At 49.3% G+C, this 24,495-nt stretch overlaps 2 protein-coding genes across 4 annotated transcripts in view; one reads left to right on the top strand and one right to left on the bottom strand.

Moving 5' to 3' along the window:
* The window catches only part of LOC143422093 (RISC-loading complex subunit TARBP2), a 373,185-nt gene that overhangs the window by 207,435 nt on the left and 141,255 nt on the right, over nucleotides 1-24,495 (top strand). The window lies entirely within an intron of this gene.
* Fhos (Formin homology 2 domain containing) overlaps nucleotides 1-24,495 on the bottom strand; it is a 187,527-nt gene that overhangs the window by 91,363 nt on the left and 71,669 nt on the right. The window lies entirely within an intron of this gene.

Consider the following 24,495-nt stretch of genomic DNA (forward strand, 5'->3'; position numbering starts at 1 on the left):
AGTTTACGCGCTTGCCCCGTGATCGACAAGCATAAAACGAACGGTAGCCGTTGTCGAAACGATTGATCGATGATAGCCGAGGGATCTCGCGGATGCGCGGAGGAGGGCGCGGATTATTGGTAGTCACGAACGACCGGCCCGTTAAACGTCGTGACGAAGAGAATAATTCCGCGGCGTTTTCAACCCGATCGGAAGTTAACAGGCGGAAACTACGTGTTTCGTTCCCGCGTACGGTTTAACTCGCCTCGACCTTTGACCGTCTAAGTATACCTATCCGGCCGCGCGCGGTTTCTCTTAACGATCGTGGTTACGTGACCGTAAAAGAAATCCTAGCGTCGGATCCGATAATAGCTACATTTCAGCAGGGGAAAATTGCGCTACTTCGGATTTTCTTAGACAAATTTCATGCCCGTTAATGACCGTGGCGATCCATTAGCTACGATTTCGCGCTTTACCGCCGACCCGTAGTTACCGCGGACGGGCAATTTGTTGAGGATCGCCCGGCGATGCGGTGAAAATGTATTCGGATGGATGACTGAGTGGTTTAGGTTTCAATGCGTAGGTATGCGCCGCGAATGGGCCGCGTGGCGAGACACTGACTAGGTGGAGATGAAGTTTTACGTCTTCCAGCGATAGTTTCCGATCGCGCGGAGGGCAACAAAGTGCCAAGTGGAACGTAACAAGCTGTTCGACGCTTTTACGTGCGCCCCGCTCTTCTACCGAGCGATGTATTCAAGTTTGTTGGGAACACCGGCAGGATAGTTGCGATTAGTTTTCGCGAACTCTGGTTGGAAACGAACGAAAGGCTGTCGAGAAAAACATTGATTCGACGGTTACGTTATCAATTCGGAGCGGAGAAAAAGTCGATCGACGCTGCAACTTCTCCGGGAACAGAAATCACGTACGTTCCCTTCACCTTTTTACTTAAAACTAGCAACTCCTAATCAACGCGCCCAGCTCGAAAGAACGGGAAAACTTCTTAACAACCGTCCCGTTTTTCCGCGAGCCGCGCTCCGAACCAGCAGACTTAACGAACTTCCGGTATCCCCCGTTCCGATTGATCGACACTCGCCTACCCGTGGGGCAATCTATCAGCCTTGTAAAGCGCGCGACTTTTTTTACAGATTTAATCGATGGGACCGCGTTTCCCTCCCTGACGAGCATTCGCTTCGCCTCTATAAATCTCCCGCTAATGACGGACTAACTAATTATTTCTGGTCTCGATCTCGATGCAATTGCATAGCGCAAACGTAGCTTACCCTCCCATTGCCGACTACGAAAATCGCACCCTTCCCTCTGTTCCCATCGCTCGTCCTTGATCCTTGGACTACGGTTAACGTCGAGAAGCACGCCATTTTGTAATCGATTATCCCACTCTGCTGCGTCTTCCCTTGATTCGAGCCGTGCAGCATTTAAGTGCGACCTTTAATAAACGGTTACGCCAAACTCGGTCAGACTCGTGGCTCGTTTAGCAAACTTGGAACGTTTGTACGGGAGTTTCGAAGTAGCTTCGACGCGATATCGAAATTCTCGGATGTTTGCTAATCGATCGAGACGTCTCTCGTTTCAACGTATGCGACTCGAGAATTACTAAATCTACTTACGAATGAAATTCGTTTGAAAATTCAAGCGTCAGGACGTTTAATCACCGCCTTCGACACGATCGTTTTAATAATGAAAACGACTATGCGCACCGTTTGATCGCTTCGCACAGGAATCTACTGCAGACGAGAGACGCGGTTCTTGCAAGAGGCTTAAACTTCCCGCAAAAGCGCCTCCTCTGTCTCGTTCCGCGGTTTTAGTCGCCCACCCGAGAGACTTTGCTTCTCCTACGTGAAACAATGGACATCTAAGGGATGCAATTCCCAAACAACCTAACCGCTAGCTCCTCCACTCAACTGGCTAATTATTATACAGTACAAAATTCTGTACTGTATAATAAACTACTCCATCTCGATGCTGTTCAATTACGCGATCGTGTATGATCGAATCGCAATGACTTGAACCTATGCCCAAACATAATTCGTAACCACTGTCTTCGTTATTCGCCAAATAATTGTTCGGTTCGCGATAAGAAAAACAATCCAACTGAAGTATGCGCGTATTCGCGGTCTACAAGTACAAAAACTCATCAAGAGCTGAAGGTATACCTGCAAACCCGACAGAAATCCTTGCCGCAGTGTAGAAAACGCAGAGGACCAGGTCGCGTCGCCCTAAGCCCGATCATAGTCGACCGCGCACAGTGGATCCGCGATCCTTTTCACCGCGGCTGTGACCAGGGACGAAGATCGCCGCGGAAACCGCTTTTCCGTGGACCAGTCGAGGATCCGACGAGCCCCGAACGACTACTGGCCATTGACAGACGGGAGCACCGTGAACGCGTTTCTCCGTCCTCTTCCGTCGTTCCATCCCTCTCGCGCCGCTCGAACTCGTTCCACGTCGTGTTCCTCGTCTCTCTCGGCTTGCCCGCCGCTGCCCCGTCGCTGAACAACGACTCTTGATTGCCGGCAAGTATTCAGGTGACTGTCCCACTTACGGGGACGGCTTCTCACGCGACAGCCGAGACAGGACTGGACGCGAAACGACCACGAGGGCAACGCCGGCAGACACCAGGAAGAAGAGACGCGGACGTTGAAACCGTGCCGCGGTTTTGTGCACGCCGGGACGGGTTTCAGATCGTGGATCTCGCTGGGTTTCTGGCTACCGTTCGACGGTGATCGTGTACTCGTTTCAGAGATCACGGGCCGACTTGTATTATAATTACCCCGCGTATTTATACTTGACGCGAGTGCGTAGACATGTGTGCTGCATTGTTGTTCATCCCTTTCTGAACGAATGATAGCACAGAGGAAATAAGAAGACAAGGGTTGGAGTAGCCGAGTACTTCTTTGCAAATTTCTACATAATTTTTGTTGAGAAACGATTGAGACTTACGATAAATGATACGACACATGGATTGAGGATTCTTCGGCATCCTCGCAGAAAAAATTCGTTCGAAGACATTCGCGCAAAATAGAAATTCTTCGTTGAAAAGTTCTCGCATCGACGGTAAGAACGGCTGCAGCTACGCGAGTTTCGCAAGGCGGACGCAAGCTTCGAGGGGGTGTGCACAGTGACAACGCGATCGTTCGAAGCGTACAAACGGAGGGTGGAATTTCGAAACGGTTCAAACGCTCGGCCAGCATTTCCGTTCGACGTCCAAGTTCCGAGGCGCGGCTGAGAATCGCCGATGAACTATTTCGATTCTCCGCGAAGCTTTCAGGGATCGGTGCCCGCCTTCGAGTTACGTTCGCAACTATGCTGAAAGTTCTACGCGAGCACCGCCCGGGACTGCGTTTAACCGCAAGGAACACCGCGCGCCGTGGACGTGAAATCCGAGAAATGGGTCGGATATGAGCGGGTACTCGCCAGTTTATTTCTATCCTGGCGTAGGTATTGCCTAGACGATCGCTGAATACAAAAAGTGGGAATATCGTAATCCAACTACAATAGGGAAACGAACGGTGAAGATCGCGGTCTAACGAGACGATTCGACGCAAGGATGTGGGAAAACATTGCGGCAGCGATATTAATTATAGCAGAAATATGTGCGGACAATGCTAATTAGAACGGAGAAACAATAACGTCGTTTTTACTTCTTGTAAATCAGTTTCGGATAGAATTAGGCCAGTAATGCCAAGGGGCTTTTGGATTGTTCCATCGTTACGCGTGCGACTAGACGCATTTCATTTCTCACCAATGGTTCTCTACTTTCTTAAACCCAATGACACTTTGGAGTTACCGATGAAAAATTTCATAAACTTCAGAAGATCGCTAAATCGTTACTGTTACTAGAAAATGCTACGTTAAAACAACTGAGTCAATCGTAGAATCATTGCGGTCCCTCTTCCGTGCACAGTCCTCTCCAAATTCGACACGACGCCAAGCTATTCGATTTCCAACGCTTCACCTTGTTCCCCAGCCCATCGCGGGAAGTGGCTGAAATAAGGAAACGAGGAACGTGGCAAGAGTCCGGAGGAGGCGCCCTTTTCAAAGCCATCGAACGGCGCGAAGCTCGCGTTTGGTAGATAACGGCCCTCCGACCGAGGATCGTAACGTTCCGCGACAATTGCGGGTGGCTGAATTGGCCAGGTCGCACGTGCACGTTCACGGCAACCTGGAACACCGATAAACCCCCGCGTATCCCCGATAAGCGCGCACCCACCGAGAGTACCGTCGATGTGCGCGCGTTTTTTCTCGTTCGCGCGCCTACCCAACGAGTTCCTGCGAATTTTTTCGGCCACCCCAGCGAGTACGTTTTCCACCTTCGCAGCGCAAAGCTACGAGGCAAGGTGAACATCGAGAGGCACGGGATAATCCCTGGAAATGAAGATATATCGCGAGTTGGAATCTTATTTAGAGGCAAGGTTCCGAACATTCTCTTACGTGGAAATATTTCTCACCCCCCTCGCGCGTCCCACCCTCTGAAGCATCGCCGCTCGCTTCGAGGTAAATTAATTTTCCTTAGGCAGCTGATTGCCGCTGGTTATACAGTCCCTGGGTTCGATTCTACCGCGAAATTCCGTTCGCCCAATCGGGCACTGACCACACCCAGTTTTCGCCGCGTTGGACATCCATTGCTCCGGCAACGGGGAAGAACCGTGGTCGATACGGAAACTTTATTAATAACGAAATTTATTGACTAGTCGTGGCAGTTTGCACGTTTCGATATTAACGGACGGCAAGGAATATTCAATCTGATGGGATTTGCTGATGGTTTGTCGTTGATAAACTGTGGAATGTTATTGGTGTTCATAGGGTGGGTCCGATGTAACTTTGATTGCCTCGATTATTGCTTGCAAAAAGTTGATTCCTTCGGACGCAATGATAGACCGTCGGTGGACACGTAAATGGCGTGTTACGAACGTACGTCAAATTTTTAATATATCATTCTAAAGTTAATATCGTGAATTTTTGGAAAATGTAGTAGTTAAAAGATAAATTACATCCCACTTTTGCACGTATTCGAAACTCACCAAATACGCTATCGAATATGCGCATTTCCAAGAGAAAAATTCGTTAGAATTCTATGAACGTAAACGTTGCACGTTTTGAACCGAAAAAAATTAAACGATAAATAATTTTTCGGTTTCGCGAACACCGCGGAAGTAATACGTGGACGAGCCAACGCTTGCTCGATGTTACAAACACCGTACACGTGTTGCTCGTAGCCGGGCGCACGCTCCCCTGGACCAAGCGAACTTTATGTTTACGATACTAATCTAGCTTAGGGGCCATCCTCGTTCTTAAGTCCCGCCTAAACCAAATTTTACCGAAGTAATAACTAGAGCATTGCAGCTATGAATAAAAACGACCAGATTACGGCTTTGCGTAACGATGCTCTCGCCTAGCCGGATTTCCCTCGCTGCTACATTGTTTCCTCGCACAACAGTTAAACCATCCCCCCTGACAACTTCACCGCGACGAAATTACTAAGCAGAACTTATCGAACGACGCAAACCGTGAGATATCATTTCAGAATAAGCCGTTCGTACGAATGCGGCTTCGTAACGCACGATTCTCGTACGTGCTCGTCGATAACCGAGGAAGGACCACCGCAAAAGGCGATGTAACGGTGATACAAAAACGAAAGAAAAAGAAAATTAATTGAACGGAAGACTTAGAAAGTTGTACGAAATAGGAAGTCCATAAACCGCGAGGAAGACCAAAGATGTATACCATAGCGCGGAGGTGATTTGTTAAGGCAGCTTACATAGACCCACAGTGCTTAACGTTATAAGTGGCCATCGGATCTTAAGGCCAGGGAAAGTAGACAACAACGACCAAGACAAAACTGGTTTGCAGATTAATTTTGAGACCAGAAGTTGCTCGGTTTCGCGGAGCCAAGTAGAAAGGCGGTTAAAAATCTTCGACTCCCATCGTCAAGATTTACAAATCAAAAATTCGCTTACAACTGCAACCAACGTCACGAAGACGTATCCAACCATCTCAGCCGATCCCTAAAACGAACATAAACCCTCATTTTCATACACTTTGCGGGAACAAAAAATGAGCAACAGCTCGGTACCCCAATCAGCCGCATCCTTAATCGTCCTGCTCGTTACATTACAGCACCTTGCCTCCATTCTCTCCTACGATAACCATTCTAACCGAGTCGATGTCATAGGTCAGCGACTCTCTAGCTCGTTGTGTCGGCGTGCAGCTTGTTCCACGTCACCCAACGCCAAGGAACACGCGGCTCACGCGAGTGCGTCCTCTAGCCGCACGCATGGACCGGATGGTCCACGGAGGGTCCAAGGATCGCAAAAGAAAGTTGAAAACGTTAACTATCACGCGATATTAAAACAACAAAGGGGTGCAAGAGCGTATCAGACTCTCTCGTAGGACACTTCGAGTCTCCACGGTTCTCTCTACGCAAGCGGAGTCGTCCTGCGAGCTCGCCGTCCGCGCAGACAGAACTGACGTATCGGTCGGAGCGTGTACAGGCATAAGTAAGCCGTTTACGGTACTGACCTAGCCTAGAGACGGCCGAGCGTGCGCTCTGCGAGCGAAGGCGTAGGGTATCGCAATCAGCGACGGCGTGCAGGCTCAGAAGACACGCGGTTCACCGTGGGAACACGCCGCGGGAGGTCAACGCCGCGCGGCGGACCGTCAAGCGAAGGGAGGAAAACCGCGGCTGGAGGAGTGCGAGTCTGATCGCCGACTTTGGGATCCACCGTTAAACCCGGTGCAAACGCTCGCTGCTAAGCGGAAGCGGACACGCCGCGCTCCATTTCGCCGCGCCACGGTCGCGTGTTTCGCGTAACCCTTGACCTACCAGGCGATGGAAGCCGCGAGTCACTTTGCACCGCCGCTCTCCGTGATACGGAACCAGCCGCCTTCGACTTTGATAAATTGCCAGCCGCTGTTGCCCATTAACGCATTATTGTGTAATGATTAGTCGCGCGTTTTGTCCGCTTTCTTGCACGGCGTTCCAAATGTCGATGGGAGGAGGGTGGTTCTCTTTGGGGTGGTTCAAGCTGATCGGTTGAACGTTCAATAAATTGAAACAGATGCGACGTTTTGGTGATTGATCCTGGCTACGCTCAGGTTCGAAGGAGAGTAAGGGTTGAACGCTGTTTCGAAACAGAGACGCGGATGGAAAGAGGTGCGACGAGAACTTGAGTGTTCCTCGGGTGTGCAGGGACGGAGTTTTCGTTTGAACTGTAATTTCGAAAGTGGATGATTGTTGACCTATTCTGATTTCGAGAGAATGGTCCGATAAGTTTGCGTTTGCTTGCGGTCCGAACGTGCTGCGGAAGTTTGGAACAATTGATTTTAAGGTTGATCTCGGTGGTGTTCGGTGAAGCTAGCGTAAAGTGGCCATCGAATAGTCTCATGCTGTTATCTCTTAACTCTTCTCTTATGTTGATGCAACGAATGTTTCTTGCAACAAATTGCATCGTTAATGAAACATAAAAAGAGGGTCGTAAAGGAAACGATTTTACAGTTAACAACCATGTGCGCGTGCATGTCAAAGGATTCGCGTATTAAGATGTAATAGAATGTTACTGCAAACGTGGGTTATTATACGCGTGCACGGGAACGTCAATGTAAGCTGTCAACTGTCAAACGTCTATCCGACAGCAGTCGAGTGAAATTGAACGAACGCTTCCGGGATCGTGCGCATTATATTTATTATGCCGTGTGTTAAGAGGGCTAGCTGCTCACGATACTACGTCCGAGTAAATACCTACATTCGCGACGGGTCTCGTCTTGCTAGTCGCGAAAATTTTATGGTTATTGATTGTAACAAACACGCGCGTTTGTCGTCGTTCAGAACTAAATGACCGTGAAATTGTTGGTTGCCACGGAAACATCGCAACAGATTCTCCCCTGTCATTTAAATGCCACTTGTGCACACAAATGCTGTGCAATTTTGCGAGATGAATAGTTCGAAGACAATATTGAAAATGCAGCGAGAACGTGCAATCACGAAGCTTTTCCCTGCATTTCGTAAATTTCAGATTTACGGCTGATTACAGGTGAAATCAAATCGCGTAACGAAGCTTAATTATTCACGAAACGAATCATCAATTTCTACCTCCGTTGTTGCATTTTCAAGAATATAAATTTCATTCTCTCTCACTCTCTTGCGAATCAAAGCAGCGCGTCGGCTTGTATCTGAAAAAAATTACAACACTCTCGAAATCTCCAATCTAAAAATCTAACTGAGAAGGAAGTACCTCGAAGGTCCGTTCTCCAAACAGCAGCAGGATCCTTTGGATCCCAACAGAACCGCCAATGCCATCGAGGTTCAGGGCAGTCGCGCGATCCAGAGCGAAACGTCGAACGCCCACCCATCGATAGGAGACGATTCGCGATCTATCAACGGCCCCATCGAGGACCTTTGGCCGACGCAACGATGGCTCATCACCGACTCGTACGAGCGCCGCGTATCTCCCGGCTCCTCCTCGTCCCGAGATGGGTTTTTCGTGCGCCAGGTACCGCTGATCGTAGAGAGCGGACCGTTATCCCGGAGCACTTTTCTCCGTATAAGTATACGCCATATAATATAGTTATCCAGATACCGACGGCTGCTTCCCGATGCATACGGTCGCTTGGGCCCCGTCGCACCGCCGCCATTATAGGGTATCGCCGGTGCAGAACACCGGAGTCGACCAGGAAACGCCGCGATACACTCGACAATGGAGTTATTGGACCGAGACTCGAGATCGCGGCCTCGAACGCTCGCCCCCGAGATTTCTGCCGATACAGGCGAACATCTTTCCAGACGCTGCGATGCCTCCGGGCTGATAGCCGGCGTCGGAACAACCTGTCCAGGCGTTTCCCGGGCTTCGTTGGTTCGCTGAGTTTTCAGCGAAGATCGAGGGGAGCGTCTTGTTAGGGTAACAAGCGTGGCGTGGTGGATATCACTCGCTGCTTGCGCGAGAAATCAGCTCTACGGATGCGGGATGTATGTTTGGTACTTTAGAAGAAAGGAGCGTGACAAGCATAAAATGCATTATTATGAACGTGATAGAGATATGAAATGTTCGAAATGTCATCGTTCTCACGTGTCTGATTACTACAATAGAATATCGTCTGATGGAACCTCTAACAACTAACACGCAGACCTATAGAAAACTTATTAGCAGTTATTCATTTATAATTGCGAGCGAAATCTTGTCACGGACAAGGGTTTTTGTTGGTCCATATCCGACGCGAAGCCGCGCGGTCGAAGGCGAGCCGGAAAATCGGATGCACCTGTCGATGATCGTCAAACGCGCTTCCCAACTTCACGGGATCGGGACAAGGGCGGGTGCAAGCGTACCCGGTCGCTTATCTGCTAGTCGGCTTATCAGGACTAGTATAAATCGTGACACGCGGCCGTAATACCAAGTCTCGTCTGCTACAGGAATAATCCTCGGGGGAGCAGGCAGAAACGATACAAATGGCGGCACTCGGAGAACCGGCCGAGTTTCGTGAAATGCTGCCTAGATTACGAGCGTGTGTTTGGCCTGGTCCACGAGCTGTCCTCCATTTTATTCACTTTTACCGCGCGGCAATAGGTGGAGCCTGACTTATACACGGTTTCGTGTAATTTTAACTGTGTTCTTTCATTGTTACTACTACTTGTTACTACTTAAAGATACGTCTCAACGAGATAGCGCATCATTCGCATTAACGAATACAAGAATATAAAAAATAGATTCAAAACAATGCACACAAGCGGTACTCAAGAGCTACCGAGGAGTATTTAAAGCAAACGGAATTGCCAAGCGCGGACTATCAACAGAACTGAAGTTCCATTAATTAGAACTACGTGACACCGAGGAGAAGCGTCGGCCAAGCCAGAAAAACAGCCACACCTCCGAACCCAATCGCCTCGTCGAAACTCATCATCCATTCCGCGCGAGGCGAGCGCGCGATTCACTTTGCAGATGTTCCTCGTTAACCCAAATCGCTGATCAAAAAGCTTCCAGCCGGGTTCGCGCGATTTCCATCGAAACCTTTTCATCGGAAAGCCAACGTTCTCCACCCTAACGGCGTTGCTTGTATAGACTGCAGGGGAGGGGGAGGGGTAAGCACCGCCTGGTACCACCGTGTACGCCAGCCCGCCGATGGACGGCTGTTCTTTTCCCAGCCTAACGAGCAACATTCATCAGGCAGCGGAAAACAGGCCGCGGCGTCGCAAAACACGTCCCTCCCCCGATCAATTTCCATTAGCCTCATTTATTTTTCGGCACCAGAGGTACACGCGTACCCCGTTCGTTGTCGTTGGCGAACCGCCACCGATGGACCGTGGATCCAGCCCGCTTCCGGCAGGGACAACGTGCTCGTGGACGCGCGAGCACCGCAGCGAGTGCGCGTCGGTGTACCGCAGCTGGAGAACCAGCGCGAGGTGAGGGTGGAAGGGCGATAGAACGGCCATACTGGGTGTTCGTTATTAGAATGGAAATCTAATGCGATCCAATGGGTTATATAATTGTAATTATTTCGATTTTTCTGCGCGAGACGTGTCCTCTTCGAGAAGGGGTGCAGGTGCCATTTAAATCTCCATGGGCGACGCTTACGAAACGCCGGCATATTTCCTTCGAACGACCATTACACATAATCGAGCGATATCATAAATCGGTAAAAAACGTAAAAGGCACGAAACCGAACGAATGACTCGAAAGGCCACGAACTAACGTACGAGCGAAGGACAGAAGAATTAGTAATCGTTATTAATGCTCGTAATAAAGATTCATTATACATAAAGCGTGGTATTCATTACGTCCACCAGGATCACCCAAAGCCTAATAACACGTTGAAGCGAACGGTTCGCGTAATTCTCGAGTCCACCTTGTCATACACCGCCGCGATGCGTACCGCATATTAGCAAACACCCCGTACATACGCGTTACAGGTATACACACGACGGGGTTGAGCTACGAGAGTAGCGTTCATGAAAGGCTAATGAAGACGTGTCGTTGGTCCGTGTTCCCAGAATCCCTCGGCTGCCACGGTCGGGTCAGCCTAACGACCCACCGGCACGGTGTACAGTCCTTTCGCAAGCTTAATTGCCGATTATCTCGAGGATCTGATATCGATCGCGGAGGTCTACCCCGCGTCGATCTCGCTTCCGGCATGCTCGCCCCTGTGCGTGCCCGCTACCTTCCGTACCTTTCGTCTCCTCTTCCTTCGAGGTGAAACGAACGAAGAGCAAACGCTCTACGTGGCATCGAGAACTCCAAGAGGGGATGCTATTTAAGCGTCGCTCGGACTTTTGCGCGTACGACGCGATAGGATCGCGATCCTCCGATACGGGGGGAGATAAAAGTCGGCGGGCAACGCCGCGGGGTGAACCGCACCGGCTGATTTATGGCGAACGCACGCCGCGGCGTGATCTACGGGGACCGCGGCATCGAGCCGGGCCCTCGACAGGACAGGAAATCGAGATTCCTTTCGGAACGATCGTGGAAATCCTCCGGCGATTGTTGTTCCCCTGCCCGTACTACGTGTTCTACAGCGGACTCTCCTAACCCCTTCTGACCGTTTCACTTTCGATGCGAACCGGCGGATACCGTTCCTGAGCGTGCCTTGAAATTCTGCAAAATTTCTCGCTATCGCTTCCGCAATTATCCTCCAGCCACGTGAGCAATGGCAGTCCCAGAGACGTACAATACGATGACCACGAGATACGCGCGTACACCTAACGCGGACGTAAACATAAATTGATACCTCCAAAGCTACGTAAGGGGATTGAAAAAGGATCTCTTTATAAACGGAGATACGAATCTCCTCAGGCACTCGGGTACCAGCGTAGGAATAGCCGTGGAACGCGTGTCAGAAACCAATCGCGCGTGAAATTGCGCGGGTTGGATAAATTAACAAAGTCGCATCCACGAGGCCGAGTGACCCGATGGAACGACGACGAGCTTCGTAAATTCTTCGAACAGCGATCGCCCAACGTATCGAAGACGCGTGCCAGGGAATGGTAATGGCGGTAAATTATCTCTTGCAGGCACCCCGTTCGCCTGGATCGAGATCAATGGGTCGCGGGGTCGCCAGGCGAGCGGCGAAGCGCGGGAAATGGTATCCCGATTGAATTCCAAGCAGGGGCTGGAACACCGTGTAACGATCTAATTTGTTACGCCAATAGCCGGGCAGCGTGACGCGATCCGCCGTGAAATCCAGTCGTTCTTGCGAGCGAGCACCGGGTAACGAGAGGAGCGGCCGTGAAAACGCGGCCCGTCGAGCCTGCGTTCGGTTTGCGTGTCGCGATTCGAAACTGGATCCGGCATACCGCCGCGGCGCGGTTCTAACGGTGCCTCTCGTGGATCAACGACTGGGATCATAACTGTTATGGGACGAGGATGAGTCTGTGGTTTGATCTGCGCGCGGCTGGGTTACCGCCTCGAGAACTTCGAGGCGTCGCGTTCTTCTCTTTTTTTTTTAGGGGGTTGGTTGGCGCGTGGATGGACGTCGTGGATTGATTCGAACGCGTGAGAAATGTGTGGGAGAGCGCGATGGCTCGAGAGTTGGGGTGGTTCTTTTGGGGTGTCGTGATTAATGAAGTCGATAGCGAAAAAGAACGAGGGGTGGGGGATGCAGAAGAAATGTTAGAACAGAAATCTGTTCTGATATATTAATTTGTAGGGGTTGTTGCAACACGAATACTCTAACGAATGAATAACAGTGGATAACATTGCAAATGTCGATGGATAATGAAGTTAAACTTCCGGAAATTGATTTCGAATGTTACTTGCTAAATGTATCGGTATATGAATATATATGTCTTGCGTGAAATGGAGGCAAATTTTTACGTTAAAGTACACGTGACTGCGACTGTTTCGCGCGAATACGAAGCTTCGAATTTCATTAAACTCCGCGCGCCCGTGAAGTTGTCTAATAATTCCATCAGTGAATACTGGTGTGTTTCATAAAATGCGCAAACATACAAAGCCGATCGACGTATTAATAGTATTTTTCAAATTAATTTCGTTCACCGCGTCAGTGAAAATATTTGATACGATCAACCCCTCTGCTCGTGAAAGCTTTTGTCTTTTAATAGCTGTCCATTTCGCCGGCCGATATTGATTTATGCCAGGCGAAATCAATTTTGCATACCAAACCTGACCGCGGACCGATTTGTCCTCGGTTACGGACAGTTTTACCCGGCCAAAAATATGAGAAAATTGTTACCTCTCCCCTGCGGTTGATCCCGCCAGTAAATCCTGTCTGAAAAACCAATTATTGTACCATAAAGGAACAAAACGGTATAAATATCGCTGCCGCTGTTGGATCGCGCGGGCAGAGCAACATTCGCCGATCGTTCGAAGAAAACGTTTCAATTTCAACTAAATCGATCGGAATAAAAAACCAAGTCCGAAGGACGGACCAGCCGCTTTAAATTCCATTCCGAGGGAACGCGTTTCCTTTCCTGCCGATCGAGATCGATCCGGTGAAAATATCCCCGGACCAGAAATATCATTTGGAAATTCCCACGGGGCGACCAGCTTCGCGCACTGTTCTCAGGTGGATTTAAGGTCCTCTCACGTTTCAATCAGACAATTTGTAACCGCACTAAGCGGCGGAAAGTCGAGCGACCACGAAAATTGACCGGGCCGGACCGCGCACCGCAAACGTGTACGTTCTGCATTTCCAACGGCAGCGTCCGGTTTCCCCGTGCCAGGTTCCTTATACGAGTCGCCCATTATCGACGTCCTCGCGGATCTTCATTTAGGAACGTCTGAATTTTGTGTCTTGGGTCTTCGTGAGAAAATTTAAAGAGCTGGTGGTCCCTCGAAATTCAACATTGTCCTTCGGACATCCGCTTGTCTATCGAAGAGAATTGCTTTCTGAGGAAAGCTTTATACAATTTTTCGTATAGACTACATCTTCACATTTTTACTATTAATATTTTTCAAGCAGCGGTTAAATCATATTCAAATCCGTGATGATTAACCGTGAAAGATAGCGGAGAAATTTGGAAGGCGGATGCGAGAAACGGTAGGGATGCGATATTTCAATTTAACGAGACAGAAGATGAAATAAGGAGGTGGAATAGACGATCCAGTGAAGTAAAACATTTAAACGGAGGTGCCTCCTATGTTTTCAACTTGACTTTTGCTATTATTATACTTTCATACACACGCATATAGAATTCGCGTTACCATCTTGTAACAGCGATAGTAAAGAACGAAGTTTATTGATACACAGTACACCTCACGCAACCACCCTCGAACCACCCCTTTGGCCAACGAACGAGTCGATCAGAAACTCGCGCAACAAGAATCGCACCGCGCAATTCCTATTCCTCATCGTGCAGAGGAGCCCGTCGATAATTAATGCCAATCACGAAAGAGTTCGTTGGAACTCCCGTAGGCAACTCGTAACTCACGGTTCGACAACGAAAATGGTGCTCGTACTTCGATCCGTTGCGTTAGGGGCATATTCCGTTGCGTCCAGGAAGATGAATAGATTTTAGCCAGCGGAAGCTTGTCGAGGGAGGGATCGAAACAATATGGATCGGTTTCACCGCGAAAAGTAATTAATCTGATTCAACTGGGATCTCGAGAGGGCCACCCCCGTGTCGGTGCGCGAATACGCGCCCTGGCTTGCGGTTTTTGCGGCGCCTCGGTGTCTGGCGTGTGTACACGAATGTCGGCCCGATGGAAATCCAGCCGTGGATATTACGGCTGTGAAAGGAAGTCAGCGGACTTGGGAGAGAGAGATTTCACCAGGGCGGGACGTGAGCGCGAATTAGAGCCACCGGGACAACGAGGAAAACGAAGAAAGAGACCAGGCGAAAGGGTAAAAAAAACCGGTCCGAGGGGTGAAAAAGGCGAGCGAACGAGCCGGGTAGCGGACCGTGCCGGCCGTGAATTAATAAACTTCCCACCGATTCCCGTGGAAATTCACGCTGAATCCTGTGGGGCGGCTAGAGACGCTGCCACGTGTGCGAATAATAAACTACGTGTACCAGCGTTAAATAAATAAGCGTTCCTTAAAATATTTGTATATTCTTCTAGAGGGAGATCGCGGATATATCTCTGTTCTCGCTGGTAGGAAAATAAAGAAAGTGAAGTGCGCGTTGCTTCGAGTAAAGCTGAGTATATATGAGAAGAGAGAGAAAGAGAGAGAGAGAAGGGAGCTGAATCGTGCCTTAGATGCGGGAATGTTAGATCAGTAATTCTATTATATGGAAACAAATGCGGAAATGAGTACTTGGGAGGAAACTGTGTTGTCTCTCTGAAGATCGCTGTCCCTCTAGTAGCGAGCGTTGGAAGACCACCGCGGAGGTTAATTTATTTCTTTGAAGATCCTCGAAGATTCCTCGAAGATTCCTCGAGGAAGTATTTATGATTTTTCTTTAATCGACAAAGGCGAGAGCGCGAATATGAAGAACGAGTACGTCGAGCCGATTTGCAATTCGATGTTCGGCTCGCGCGATTGTTCGAGCCTGGAAGGAGAACAGCGTCTGATAAAATTCTCACACGGGGCGCTCGTTGAATTGAAATCCCGTCATATTAAGTTCCATCGAGGGAAACGCATTATCTCGTTACAGGCACATTAGCACGTGCGTCGGCATCGATGCCCCTTCGTCCGCCGTTTTTCACCATTAATCGCGGGGCCGAGGCGATTAAGCGGCAGGATAAATCGAAAAATCCGGTCCCTGGAAACCGATTGAAATGCAGAGAGTGTCTGCCCGCTTAATCTCTAGCGCGAGGCGAGACGGGCGGAGAGAAGCCGAGAACGAAATGCAAAATAGAAGAGAACGGCGGTATAATCGGGAGAAAAGAGACACCAGAAACAAGTTGTACAAGGGACAAAACGAGTACCACGCGGAGAAGAAACGGCAAAGTGAAACGGGCAAAAAGACCGCGGAGGGGAAAAAATAATGAAAAAGGCAAAGGAAGAGAGACGACGCTAAGTTAACGACGAATAAGAGCGGCAGAGGAGAACGAGCCGGGGAGCTATTCTTCAAATAGATCGCGGTCCTTTTCTTCCGTTATCTACAAAAGGACATCGATTATAGTTATAACTGAATTTTTTTACTTTACTAACCCGTTCCCCTTTTTTGCAGAGCGCAGAATAATCGAACAAGAACAGAATATTATCCGACACGTAGAGACGTAAAGCGACCGAGGGACGCGAGGTGCGCGTAGTCGTGCAAACGCGAAAGAGTATTTCGTGAACCGGGTCCCTGAAGTGCGAGCCACGGGGACGGGAGACAGAAACGAGGCTCTTTTTCAACGTAGACGCTCGATTAAACTGCCGTATCGGCCATAGTCAGCGGTGGCACATTTAATTAAAACTCGCGACAGCCGCGTATTGTGTCTGATAAAATTGGGGCGCGAGCCACGCGTCAAACGAGCGCGGGAACAATCGTCGAAATAAATTTCACGGCTACTCGTAGCATGGCTGAAATTATTGCCCGATTCGGTGGACGTTGACGAACGTGAAAAGAGGATACGACACGAACGGTAACGCGAACTTCGCGGGATCGTTCGAATAGAAATTCCCTGGTATTAATGGCCCCGAGTGTTGGTCCCCATCAATTTTGTATCGGAACTCGAATTTCGATCGCTTACGCAGCATCGTCCATCCGCGAGATTTAATTAATTTCGCGACGCAGTTTGGCCCCCGAATTTCGAGCGAACCTGCGGCGCGACGCCGGCGGAACTCGAATTTCGAGGGATTTTTGCGGCCCGGCTCGACGCGGATTTCGACTAATTTCGCGGTGGGACTCGAAAACGAGTTTCGACCAATCGCCACGACGCGATTCGGAATCCAATTTGAATCGTTTCCACCGGCGCGACTCGAAATCCAATTTGGACCCACTCTACGATGCAACTCGTGGATCGACTCTGCTGGATACAACGGTGAACCAACCGTTAAGCAAAGATTACGACTAATTCCACGATGGACTCGGTTGCTCGAACCGACGTAAGTATCAGAATTAGACTTGTTATATCGTGCATTAAATTAGAAAGAAAAACACTGAAGGAAAAACAGAGCGCTTTACCTTTTCCTCTCGTGTCATCCCATAAAATGAAATGTTCCGGGCACATCTTGATACTAAAGGCAAGCACAAGTCAAACGAGTTTAAGTCAGGCGAACCCAGTGGCGGAAAGGGGCTTTTCCACGGTCCAGCTCGCTTTACATAAATGTGCTGTAAAGTGAATCGCGTTGTTTCGCCTGAGCTACTCGGGCAAAGCCACTCGGGCTAATTCACCCCTCGCCTAATCCTTTCATCCCCGAAACGAAACTAAAGAACTAATTCGCCGCGCGAATAATTTATGCCCGAAGCCGTGATCTTGAGGCAAACTTCCGTAGATTCCAACTAATTTGGTAACAACGCGCAAACCGGAGCAAACTTTCCTCGTGCGGATCCTGCTCCTTTTTCCGCTCGTGGCGGCGTCGACGGAAACGAGGGGTACGGAGGAGCTGCTGAAACTAATTTGCGGACAGTTCCATCCCCCGACTATCTCGAACTTGTTCAGAACCGGTTGCGCGGAAGTTCCGCGCGACCCGCAGCATTGTCGCGCCTCGTCCGCAGCTTGACCCGCGCGTCCGCGTCATCGACACGCGTCACGGGTGAATTATGTTAAACCGAGAAGGGAAACGTGGTCGAACGTCCTGGAACCGGATTGAATCTTCGCGCCTCGCGTCCCAGCCATTTCCATTCACAACTTCAACCGTCCGTTCGTCCTGCTGGCACGCCCACTCTTTGGGTTTCTTTCAAATACCCTCGTTTTGGCGAACTTCGTTTTCGTTCTCGTTTCCATCGTTGCGTTATTCTTCGTCTTCGCTAGCCGTTCACTTCTTTCCTTTCGCTCCTTTATATTGCTCGTAGAATCATAAAAGGCAACAGAGTTGACCGTGGAATTCCCCTCCGATGGAATGGCGTTTCTTTTCCTGTAGTTTAATCCTTTGATGTGCGATCAACAGGATTTTCATTAAGCTCGCGTTTTATCAAGCGCGAGCTTTGTATCCCCCAGAGTGCGGCGAAAAGTTTGTAGACGATGATTATCGGTAGAGATAAATGGTGGCACGCTGTTTTTAATCTTAACGTTCGCTCCCGTTTCTTCCCCACTTTAAGCGAATAAAAGGCAATTAGGAATCCCAATAATGTCTTGGAGCGAGGAGGAGCATTCAATCCGTGAGAATTCAATTTTGCCTGATAATTTTTTTTCTTTCTTTGTTCCACCCTAAAAGTTCAGTCGGAGAGCGGTATTTCGACGTGGCGGCATCCCCGTTCTCGCGCGCTCCGTTTGATTTCATCGTCGTACCGTCGGCGTGGAAACTTCTCGAATTACAGGTATTCTCGCCGGGTTAAAGTTCCGCGTAACACAAATTTTCAGGGGCGGAAAACCGCCAACAAGGATGAAATAAAAGCGGGCGTGGGAGGGTGGCGGACCCGGCGAAAGGGAGGAATGAAAGGCACGCGAAGATAGGCACCGGTTGAAAGGTCGGCGGGCCACTGTACTAGACAGTTCAGAGACTGCGAACTTCCAGAATTCCCGGAAACGGCCACGCGGCGCTCTTGTACCAATTAAAAGGCTGAAAATTAAACTAATTAAAAATGCCTGACCAACTCTAAGTGGTCTCGAGCTTCCCGCCGGTAATCTTCCCGGGAAGCAGCGAGGGGGATGAAAATCACGCTGGGTGGAAGCCATTGTCCGAAGGATTCCTCAACGGTGTAGACGAGGAAATTGTCAGTAATCAGAAAACAATTATTTTCCTGTAAATTAAACTGCAAGTGAAAAAATAAATGAATTCCAATCCGAATAAAGGAGAAACCTCGCTCGCATTCATCCCTGATTATTCGACCTTCGATGTATAACCAGGCCACGATCGTTTGTCGCGGCAAACACCACGACAACCCTGAAGTTTAACGAGAGACCAAAGAAAAAGCAGGGCAACGAGTGTCACCGCGAGACACGAGTGAAATATCTTTAACCCGTTAGCGGGTCGGGCTTTAGGCTGGGCATCCGTCTGCCCTGGCAAAAGGATGTCCGGATTAAAGGGCGGAACTCGCGCGTTGACCTAGTATCTTCTTGTCCGTGCAGTCGCGCGTCCTTTTCCGCCTGGAATTGCGCCGGAGGATTACACCGTTAGAGAGACGATAACCGCCCCAACGCCAATCCCGCGTTCATCAGGAGTGCAAATCTGGGAAGACGCGGCTGCACGGTCTCAGGTTCTGGACCAGCGACGAAATCTCGTTTGGCATTCGTTAGATCTTTTATCGTCGCAAATAGACGGGCCGGCAGTTAGAGAGACGCGCGGGAAATTGTTTGAGCGGACGTTTCAGACTGAAATGCTCGACGCGCGATGAAGTGAAACGTGTCAGCCGTGTAGAATGGAGCAAAGCGGTGGGAATTCTTAATGCGCCGTGTAATTGAGACGTGAACGTTCGTTTGACGGATAGCGCGATTAACGCGGCCGCTTGTAGAATTCCTTGGGGAGCAGAATTTTTCTGTACACTCGTACAGATCGAACATTGAGTTTTTTCAAATAAAATGCACGCGGGAGTATTGGAATTTCAGAGTAATTTATGGACAACGTTTTCCAATAGAATTAAGATAATAAATTCCAATGGAATTCTTTTGTTCCGGCGAAATACCCGCGATAAAACGTACACCAGCGAGAGAAGCGATACGCCACGTAAAATCCCTGCAGTTTCGCGGCGACACCGTGCCAGCAGAGTGAAATAGTCTATCGACAGGGGCAATGCAAGTCGCATTGCATAGCGCGCGGCGCATCCCACGGAAGCACGCCAGCCAAACATCCTCGAATCTGTTCGAAACGGCCACGAAAAGCAGAGAGAGGCTTTCGTTTACGAGGCGTGAAGTTGATACGATCACGTGGCGCGGCTCGTTCCCATCGGTGCCCTCGACTACCTTTTTCTTCGCCATTCACCTGTGCTCCACCGTGTTTCTCCTCTCGATCAGGAGTGGAGCGAAGAAACAGGACAAAAAAGAAAAAAAAACGGCGGGTCTGTGCGCGGGAAAGTGTCCTCGATCACGATGGCGGGTTGTTGGAAAACCAAAGAGCGGGTGAATTTGTTTTTCAGAGGTGATCCTCGGGTCGATTGAAAACGCGGAGGTTTAAGATGGTTATAAACAGATAAGAGAAGAGAGAAAGCAAACGCGACGAGAGGGAGACTTCCGGAAGACGCGAGGGGACGGTGGATTTAGAAGTTGAGGCACTTCGAGCAGAGTGAAAACTTTTTGGGGCGAGCTGAAGACTTCTCGCAGAAAGAACCGCAAAATGTGCATTAAGTTTCGCATTATATGCGCAACGATTTCGATGTTTCGATACTCGAACAATCGTAAATAGGATACGTGCACGTACAACTACAGAATACAGGGGAGTAACAAATGGAAAAATGCCAAAACCTCGCATTTCCAAATATTGTCTCGAATAGTGCTCGATTTAAACTAAAAACAATACGATGCGATGCAGTACGGAAACAGATTTACGAAATTGAAAAAACAACGGAATACCAAGTCGAGGCCAAACAGTAACGATGGTTGCAGGGACAAACAGATTCGCAATTCCCTGCTGACAAGCGTTTCAATTTTTCTCAATTAGCGGACAAAGGAAGTGGAATTGGAAACGGGAACGGGGACAAAATTGACAGCAATTAACAGGACTCTGAGCAGTAAGCCCAGCATCCACGCCCGGTTATTGGGATTTTCGAACGAAATTCCACGTGTACTCCTTGTTATCCGTAACTTTTCACGTTTTATCGCTCCGCATTTCGTTGTATCGCGCACGCTACGCTCTATTTAAACGCGGAAAATTCTGTATTTTTCATTCCTGTACATTATTTCGGACAGTTTGTTTAAAATCTGCGTAGAAATATTCCAAAAAATTATATCATCGAGTATTCGTGAGATTGAATTCACGTAAAAAGTGGAGAATTCGTTTCACCGAAAAACACAAAATTTAATCATTACGCGGAAGGAAAATTTTCGAAAATCCAGGAATTTTCCCAATTACAGTTGGCACATAAATTCGCAGGAAATTTATCTGATAAATCATACGCATCGTTTTCAACGCAACAACGCGCGAACCGCCATCCCCGATAATCGTTCAAGTCCGTAGCGTGAAATACGTTTCCCTTCTGTCTCGTAAAACAATATGCTCCCGGTAGAAAGTGGGTAAACATTTTCCGCAAAAATCCAGTGCTCGAGAACACCCTCCGTTCCTGCTGTTCAATAACAGTGCCACAATTTAGCACGGTAACAGAAACGAGAATAAAATGAAACGACCAAAACGGAAAGCAAAAAAACGTTCTCCAACGATCAACCCGCCGTGGCGGGATAAAACAACGTGAGAAAGAAAACAAGTTGTCTCGCGGATGGAAAAAAAATGTTTGTCCGCGAAACAACGTCGGCTCGCAAAAATTGATAGGGGGCGAGAACGAGGAAACGCGAGGCGTCGAACGAAAAACCATCCCCTTCGCGGCGATGCGCCTACCCGGATTCGCTGCCATCAACGCGGAAACATTTTTTCGGGCAAGCTGATATTCACGAAGACGGAACGGCCCTTCCGCGTGTCCCTCGGGCGAACAAGGATGTACCACGAGGATGTACGCCGGTTCGGTCGTCGCGTCCCCCATAAATACGCGGCCAACCACTGGTACACGCGCCCGTGCTGTTTCCGTTTGCGGCCGTTACGTGTATGTACACGAAATACGCATCAGCGAGGTGCCCGCGCGTCTATACGTGTAATCAGCGAGAGCCCCTGAGCAACATCTGCATAAATGCGATAGCTTACACGGATGTGTATCATGATGGGTGAGATCGTGCCTTAGTTCCGTAGTTACGGACCCTTCCATTTACATAAGTACGCCCCGATGATCCCCTGGTTGGCTTCAAGAATGGTAACGCGACATTTCGCGCCTCCCCACGCCCTCGAAGATCGTAAAAGGAGCATATTCGTCGCCGCGGAACTTTCGAAACTCAGGCTGAGTCGCATCGTAAATTGTCCCGTATCGTAATTTCGCAAGAACTCCGGTACACCAGCAGCCAATTCGCCGGACAAGCGAAGTCCGAGATATCGGCGTCCTGGGGGAGCGATCAAATTCCGAAACTGGCGGCGAGTTCCGAGAGAGGGAAAGAGCTCGCGGTATTTCCCCGATATCGAGAAAAAGTTGGTCGCAGGCGACGAGTGCGAACAAGGAGGGCGAGGAATACCCGCGTTTATTGCCCCCGGGCAGTCGGATAAGTTCTTGCAAAATGCCACGGGACCATCGAGCAGACACCGGAACCGCCGCCCCTTCGCCGAGAGTCCCCGCGCAACTTCCAGAGTTGCCCTCGCGTGTTCCAAGGCCGGTTTTCTCGTTTTAATTAACCCCTTGGGATAGTTGTTCCCGGTATTTGTTCCCTCGCCGCGTACCACGGCCTATGAAACGGTCGAGTCCCGAGCAACGAGTTGCACCGATAAGCACCAGGTCGCTCGACGCGAAGACTTCTGGCTTTTGTGTCCTCGACGACTGCTTTCGTTCGAATCCGCGACGGAGGATCGCATTCAAGGACGAAACGCGATACAGCTTTTTTTGTTACAGTTCTTTTGTACACGAGCCCCTGCATACTCGAGATAATTAACGATGCAGCAAAATGATAGCAACGTTTTTAACGATATCAGTGAGAAAATCGGACAGCGAACTCATCAACGCTGGTTACTTGCCACGCGTCGACTTATCCTCTCGCTCCTGCGAATTTCGCTTCGTACGAACGGACGATCGATTACGTTCGAAGCAACCCAAGAAAACGCGGACGAAGAACGAAAAGACCGATAACTCGAGTATAGCGGATAGTAAAAGACGGCGAGGCGAAGTTCAAGGTTCACCAGCCAGCGACGAGCGGCCATGTCACCGGGTTTAATCGTCGAGAGGCAACCGCACGGGGCGGTCTGCGATTTATATCCAGCCCCAGGTACGATACAGCAACGTCCAATGGCGTTCGGTTCGATCGTAAATTTAATTGTGCAACGGACGAGCGTTCTCCGAACTGTCACGCTCCCGTCTTCCCTCTTCTGTCCCTCTTTCCCGGCCTCGATCGAGCCTGCCACCCCCGTCCGCGCGGTAACAGCTCGTAATTACCGGCCAATGCGGCCAGTCATCGATCCTGGGGATCTTTTGTCTCCTCGAGTGGTACGCGGATCCGACGCCCTCGAAAACGGGACACGGAAACAACGCGCGTGCCCCAGTTTCTAACTTCGAATTAACCCTCTTGGTACCGCCGCGACCCTAGTCACGCGCCACGAAAGGGTTATTGTATATTATCCGTCCGCGAAGGTGCTCGACACGCGACCGAATCGCGAAATTAAACGACTTCCAGGTACTCCACTCGCATCGATTCTCGCGCGTTCGTGCGATTGCAGGGTGTATGAATAAATTTGATGATCCTTGTAAATTTCGCTGACGCGTAGAGGGTTAATTTCGTACGAGGCGTCGAATATTCTCTGGTGATTAATTTATGGCTCGAAGAAATAATGGAAATACCGATCCCACTTTCGTCTAACACGATCGACCTTGAGCAGATTTTTCTAATCGCGAGTGAAACGATTTCGCGCGGAAGGGAACCGGTTAAAGCGGAGCGGACGCGCGTTCCTGTTTGCTCGACGGAAAAATTGTTGCTTATCGAGGACTTACTCGACGCCAGGGGGCAGGAGAGAAAAATCTGAATGCACGCGGAGCGTGAAATGAAGGGGCCGCGCGGGGCGGGGTTGGAAAGTATAAGGGGCGCCGAGAGGGATGAAAACGGGCTAAAGGGAATTATAAAACTCGGGCACGCGGAATAACTCTATTTATTTTTTATGCCACTTGCAGATGCAAATGAGAATGAAACAGAACGTTATAATGCCACTCGAAATGTTTCAATGCTTCGGCTGCCCGCTGAATTAGCCTCTCACGATTACCGTCCCGTGTTCCATGGTACTTTTAACAATTTCGCGGTTCGAGCGCAGTACTTGCCACGCGATTCGTGTATTTCACGGATCGTCGAGGCCCCGGTTAATAACGCGTAACTTTGTAACTCGCGTGGTTTTAATAAAAAACGAATGTCTGTAATTTACGAGCCTCCCAGACAATGTTGGTCCGCCTGACGCGAATACAAATGGAAATGTTGAGCACCACCGTTACGTATAATTAGTATTTCGTTCTATTATACTGACGCTCGTTATTATTACTATTTATTTTATTAGAACCGCATATAATATTATTGTACAGTTAGCCATTGAAACAATCGTTTAATTCACAGAACACGCGCACGTTCTCGATCTTTTCGAGGAGAAAGCAAATTACTCGTGATACTCGTGAAACGCAGAAAAATCTCTGAGACCGCAAAGAAAGAAGAAATACGACGAACAGACTTGAGGATAAAAGGCAAAGTTAATAATAGGATACTTTTCGAGAATATTATACCTCGTTTTTCTCCGCTTTATGTATTTTAGCATACGTCACTCGTGGACCAAACAGGTGTTAATATTCATCGAACCGGTGTGCCAAAG

Source organism: Xylocopa sonorina, chromosome 3 (assembly GCF_050948175.1).
Source record: "Xylocopa sonorina isolate GNS202 chromosome 3, iyXylSono1_principal, whole genome shotgun sequence".
In the NCBI taxonomy this organism is placed as follows: Eukaryota; Metazoa; Arthropoda; class Insecta; order Hymenoptera; family Apidae; genus Xylocopa; species Xylocopa sonorina.